The 6,904-nt window shown below is 42.5% G+C and overlaps 1 long non-coding RNA gene across 1 annotated transcript; it reads right to left on the minus strand.

The window, feature by feature from the left end:
* Positions 1-3,481: 3,481 nt before the first annotated feature.
* On the minus strand, positions 3,482-4,382 carry LOC119725240. Its single transcript, XR_005270695.1, has 3 exons — positions 4,094-4,382; positions 3,757-3,864; positions 3,482-3,617 (listed from the first exon to the last, which is right to left on the minus strand). It is a non-coding gene; the product is annotated as an uncharacterized LOC119725240 (long non-coding RNA).
* Between the last annotated feature and the right edge of the window lie 2,522 nt (positions 4,383-6,904).

The raw sequence follows: 6,904 nt of genomic DNA on the forward strand, positions 1-6,904 counted from the left end.
CTTTTTTCTAGATCACCAACCTTCCCAATTTTTTTCAGCCATTTTAGACTTTGCACAGGCCTTATTGTGCAGTGTGCACCCCCCCCCCCCGATAAAGTAATATAAATATTGTTAAATGGTGTCATGATACATCATGTACATGTGACATGAACCACTGCTTTAGTGTTGGCGGTACATGTAGAGCTTTGAATGTATGGAAACATTTCTCCCATGCCCCACCCCCTAAAAAAAGCAATTGTATAACATGTGATCCTGTTTTCTGAAATTAAAGCATTTTGTTATGATTTTTCAGGAAGTTTGCAGTATCATTCTCCTGACAAGGGGGTTTCTCATATTTTCTGGAGCTCTGGTGAGATGGTGGTGTGATGAGCCGTTGACTCGTTGTGATGAGCCGTACAGTGGAAGTGAATCTTTCATCCCACATTTGTGCATGGAGGATCAGGATAACACAGACATGAGCATGTGTTGGGTGTATTTTTGGTATAAACTGAATGTGTGCCAAACTGTGTGATGCCATGTGCACTGCTAGATTTGAACAAACCATGCACCGCCTTGATCCGACACATTAAGAACTTCTGTTGTCTGCTTGCCAAGGAATCACTCTGGAATTTAAGCTCAAGATTCACACGTCACACATGATCACTCGCGATGGACTGGTTCTCGCTCCCATAATATCGGACATGTTTACATTTTAATGCCCATTTATGGTCATTGATTGGATCACCTCTGCACATGTGCAGTACAATTTTGTTTTTTAGAAAATATTTACATTCTGATTTCTCGTGCATGGCTATCGCAAAACTGACTCGTACATGAACCATTAACAGTAGGCAAAATGGTCATGTCTCTACTGAAACTGCATTAGTGACAACATTGTTGCCATTTTGAATGGGCTGGATCCATGCTTACATTATCATTGTGATTTTGTACATAAGGGCAGAATTGTGACCTAGTCTAATTTGTTTACACCGGTAGGAATTCTTCAAGGACTACTGCGAACGACACTCCTAAGTGCCAAAATTATGAATTGAAATACAGCTGGATATTAACTTACACTGAAAATCAACTAATTGTCGACAGTACTAAAATGCTATTATTAAATTATATATTTTTATCGGTGCTTTTTTTAAAGTAAGTAAATAGACTACTTAATGACAAGTTTTAAGTTGGCCTTCTTTTCCATACTTTAAAACAGATGAGACTTTTACGTGTATGTGGATTGCTTTTTTAGGTGTACTGTGACCAATGGGAGACCAATGGATTTCACTAAATTGGCCGCCAACTTAGATAATGAAATAAAGTATAATATAAATATTACCCTGCCAGTTTTTAAATATAATATTCAATTGGAGTCTGCCTTTGCTTGTGCCACATGCAATGATTGGCTGCAGCCTCTACTATCTCTGGGGGAATGCGGCAATCTCTATATATGCTGCCTGTGTGATGTCATGTGGCCATGGATTTCAGCAACCTTGCTGGTTACTTTTGCTTCTTGGAAGGGTTCTGGACAGAAGTGTTGTGCTGACCCAACTCTAAACTGTAACCGACTCAACCAAAAACCAACTTTGTGTTTGGTCGGGTCGGTTTGTCCGTCATTTCAGTTGAGTTGGTCAGTTTTGTGTTTGAAAATTTGCGGATCAGGTCGGATCGGGTCAATTCAAAACCCGAAATAAACGGGGAAAAAAGATGGAAACAGTTTGGAAATTAACACAGCGCGGGATTTGGATTATATCTATAATGTTTCGCATTGGTTTTGCCTATAGTGGACCCGATCCGAAGCAAAACACTACTGAACAGGGGAGGTTCTCGAAGTTTTCGAGGTTTGGATTAAGCTAATCTGGACACTTGTGGACATATGCAGGACTGCATTTGCTCGAGTTTTCCTATTAAATAGCCCGAACGGTCCTGAATCCTGGAAATTTAATACGATACCCACCCCCCCCCCCCCCACACACACACACACACAGGGAGGTAGGGTTAATGAAAAATGTTTGAATTGATAAGTGTTGCACCCGTAGTGGTTTAACTTCATGAATATTGCTGTGCAAATAGGGGCAGGATATTGTTTCTTTTATGAAATTTTTAAACAATTCCTAGCAAACTTGGAGCATTACATTTGTTCATATAATCATAAGGCCGTCTGACCTACAGGAGTCTGATGTAGAAAGCTCATCCTGCTTAATATTATTGGTGTTCGTACGAAATTATTTGTATTCTTAACATGCATGATCTGGCCGGAGTTCTGCTGAATATTTCCCCCACAAACCACCGGCCTGTGACTCTCAGCGCACGGTTTCGCTGCCGGCTGCAGTTCAGCGGGCAGGGCAGTGCAACAACGCCGTGTTAACGCCGCGCGTGCCCCGGTGGTGTGTGCGTGCGTTCACGCTCTACAGCTATTGCGCCGTGTGATGTGCGTGTATACCTCGCGGTGTTCGTGAAAAGTGGCTGTATTTTAACGGTTCTAAAAAAAAATCTACCGCTGGCCTTCGAATGAAACTTCATGAGTCATTCAAGATGGTCCTTATTTACAAGTAGTGACCATGGAATATTTGGGGAAAACTTGGTATCAATAATAAAACGGGATTTTCGTCGGGGATTTTTAACAACTTCCGAAACAAACAGCGACAGAAAACCTTACGCACGAAGCGTAATCAAACCTGATTTTTACAGGTAATTTGAACTTTATGGGCCAGCTCAATCTCCCGATGTGTGGAAACTCACTTTATCTGTCAGAATTATAGTGTGGCACCATAAGACATTGTTTGAGTCATGATTTAGGGGCAAGTTTGGGGCATGTTTTTCGTGTTTTGTTTTCGTAAAAATTTAGGACGCCATCTTGGATTTCCAAAATTGCATGACGTCATCACTTTGAAACACTGGAGTAAACAAACGCTGTGCGGACAAAATTGCTCAAGTTAATTACGTTAAGTCTATTGGATTGAAACGGCCGTGTATGAGCTCCGTGGGCTACGTAAAGAGGGCGCCCTTTAACCTAGCAACGACGTCCCATGGGCGGTACATTTCGCTGGTTGACGCGCACCGTTCCTTGTGTGTGACGCGCGTACACCAGGGGATTTGTTCCATGTACACGCAGTGGCCGCGCACCCCCAACTGTACTTCCTTTGCCGTTGAGGGGGTACTTGTGAACGGAGCGGATTACGCAAACCATAGCGGTAAAACAATGCAAAGCCTGAATCGGGCCAGTGCCGATTCTCTTACGGCCAACCATAATGGCAAGACTGTACAGAGCCTAAAACGGGCAAGTGATGGCCCTCTACGACAAACCAAATCAATGTGAATACTTGATAAATATATACACATATAAAGCATGAATTGTTTCCTGAGTTGATTATCTACTTTAAAATGATGTACTTATTTTGTAAAACAAAAACATACTGGCACTTGTCCATTCATTTTTTTAAGCAGTTACGTGCATCTGTTCAAATCACAAAACAAGTAACTTAATGTGAGGATATCCCTGACTCTGGAATCAGGGTCCAGGCAAGACCCTCAGTTTTGAGGATAAAGAACTCACAAGAGTAGAGTAGACTTGGAATCAATGCTGATTTATTTCTCCAACTCGATAAAAGGTCCAATTAAAGATGCAATAAAAGACCCTACAAAAACCAGAGTAAACAAATAAAACATACATGTTCATCATTCTGGAAAATAAATTGGCACTTTATAATTTAACATTAATATATTACCAAAGAAAAATATCATTTACTCAACTTGAGAATCTATTAAGGCTCTTACCCAGACTACAAGTCACTGGTAGAGTATTATGCAAAGAGCGGTGCAGCCCACGGGGGAAGAACTCAAGCGCCTGTAAATACTCGCTCCGCAACAGCAGTCACTCAGCGCCTAAAGCAAAGGCATACATGTACACAACGTAATTCATAGTTTATGTACATGTACATGTAATGCACACCGAAAGTACCACGCAGTGAGCTCGACAGTGCATGTGCACATGTGTACATGCACGAAAGTCCACAGCACTCATTGCCAACTTGTCAAAACTTGAACACATTAGAACAGTTTTTGCACCACGAAATAACGTGCAAGGAGTGGGCACAATCAGTAAATAACTCACCCTGCAATGGCAGGCTGGCTGAACGAGTCCTGTCGAGAAAATATAGCTCGAACAGTAAGCTGCTTGTGAAACTCCGGAGACTTTCTAGAGCGACAATTGTGAGATCTGTGCTCCACGCCAAGGCGATAACAGCAAAAAGGCCGCACAAATGCATTGCTGCGCCAGCGCGCGTATCAGACCACATGGGCTGTTTCGTCATTCCGGTTACATCCCCCTCTGAATAACTACGAAGTCAGCTTACATTAAGTAGTTTTCTAAATAATGTCGACGGCAAATCATATGAATTCAAAGAATAAACCAACCTATATAATAAATCCAAATATTCACGGTGTCTGTTTCATTTCACGGGGTACCAGTACCGTAAGAAGAGAAGAGCCGCAGAGGAATCACTACCACGGGCTATTAGCCTGGAACAGCAGGAAAAGTGCATGTCCCTCGTTCTAAATAAATAGTCTTTCTTCAAGTCGCAAACCCAGCTCCCCACATTAACTTCGGTATTAAAATGGCCATATTTAAGTGGACGACATCATTTTGTTTAACAAGTTAAACACCAAAGGCACTTTGCTGAAAATGTTACCATTTAACCTATAGTCACCATTAAGACTGAAAGATTCAGTATTCTACATAAAATAAGAAAGCCTCATAATTTCGTAATTTTTCTCGCACTGCGTGAAGCAACTTTTATGTAATTGAGCTGTATCTATGATGAGAAATACATTTTGTATGAAGAATATTGGATGGGGAATGCAATAAACGTGTTGTGTGTTTTGAAATATAATGTGTAAATATTGTTAATTTCTTTTGGACTAACCATTTCTCCCTTGTATCACATGCAACATGTACCGGACAAGTCAGTAATGGGCCAATTCTGGAAGTAAAGCCGAAACAGAACTGATCTACTTCTGGCCCTGTTTTCCTATCATACTGGCAGAGTTCTGGATCAATGCTGGCTCAGTACTGGACCGATTCCTGCATCATTCCGGCCCAGAATTAGTGCAGTAATGATTTTCTTTTGGTTCGGTTATTGCATCATGCACTGGTCCGGTTCAGCGCCGCTGTGCAAGCTTTACCCGGGCCAATTTGAAACGCCAGCATTGGGCCGGTACAAGTCAAACAAAACTGGCCCATTTCTGGAACTTTGTTGGCCCAGATCAATGCCGTCTCAGTACTGGACCGATTATGGCCTATGTATCGGCGCATAATCGGTCCAGTACAAGTTTTATTCTTGTATACAATGAACTGGCCCAGTTCCGCGCCGCTGTCCAAGCATTAACCCTATAGGGGCCGTGTTATTTTGACCATCTCTCAGCCGGGGGGGGGGGGATTCCGCACCCCCCCCCTAAGATCTCGGCCATCGAGTACCGAAAAATTTTGAAACTCAGCACATGCATAGAGCAACTCTTCCTCAACATGCCCAAGAAATTTCATGAATATAAGTCAAACGGTTTAGGAATTATGGCTAATTAATTATTCATATGTATGAATGGCAATTCTGCTCGGTGTACACGACGTATATGGGAAAATTCAGTTTTCAGGGCGCGTAGCGCCGGAAAATTTTCGCTACGTGCCAACCCGTGGTCCGATTTTTATGTTTTTGGTATCAAAAGATGCGCAAAGCTCGAGGCTAAAAAGTCATAACAGCTCGGGTCGCGAAATTTTGTTTTTAAAGGCTATCGCTAAAAATGTTGAGGGGGGGGGCGGATTCCGCCCCCCCCCCGGCCCCTTTAGGGTTAAAAGGGCCAATGGCCAGCCAATTCAAAACGCCAGCATTGGGCCAGTACAGGTCAAACAGAACTGGCCCTTTTCTGGAACTATGCTGGCCCAGTTCTGGATCAATGCCGTCTCACTGGACCGATCATGCATTAAACATTCGCCCAGAATCAGTCCAGTACAGGTTTTATTCTGGTATCATGTAGTGGCCCAGTTCCGCGCCGCTGTGCAAGCCTTAAACGGGCCAATGGCCAGCCAGTTCAAAATTCCATCATTGGGGCAGTACAGGTCAAACAGAACTGGCCCTTTTCTGGTACATTTTGTTCGGGTACATTCTGGTACATCTGGTACATTTGATAGACACATAACCGATTCACCTGAACAGCCCGTCGCATGATAATGAATGGCGCGGTGAGAATGAAATAGTTTCGTATACGTTACGACTTGACAACAACAACGCAGCCCTGAGATAAAGGTTATTCGCCTCTTGAGGAAACGCAATCTTTGTGCGTCGCGTTTTCACGAAGTGGCGAATCAGGGATACGCCGCTTCGTGAAAACGCAAATTCCAGAGGGCAACGGATTTGCCACAATATGCAATTAGCGTAGCTAATTAATTAAACATTTTCTTGACACGGTCTTAAAACTTTGCAGCAAGGTTAAGGACACAGAGTTAAGTCAAAATTGCACAAAAACCGAAATTACCCAACCCCCCCCCCAAAAAAAAAAGAAATGGGTTTTTCGATGGATTCGCCACTTCGTGAAAACGCTGACGAATTTAGTAAAAAGTTCACACTACGGAAATCTTGTCACCATGCTATAAAATAGCAAGACTCGGTAATTAATTTTTATTTTCACCTTTGCCTAGTTCGACTTAGTTGAACAGCCGGTGGAATAGCCGTTTACTGCACACAAACGTCTGTGTTAAGCGCGTAGATACGCCGATTATTCATTATGCAAAACAAAACTAGACCTCTAGATTCAAATCACACAGTGGGCGCCCTCTATCTAGTCGTCCGTAATCCTTTGTTGTTTTTAACAGCTCAACCGAATTGACCATTCAACAGCTTTGTCCACATGTTCCATTCTAAAATTCTAAAGT

The sequence above is a fragment of the Patiria miniata genome, unplaced genomic scaffold, assembly GCF_015706575.1.
Source record: "Patiria miniata isolate m_02_andy unplaced genomic scaffold, ASM1570657v1 HiC_scaffold_19, whole genome shotgun sequence".
NCBI classification, from domain to species: domain Eukaryota; kingdom Metazoa; phylum Echinodermata; class Asteroidea; order Valvatida; family Asterinidae; genus Patiria; species Patiria miniata.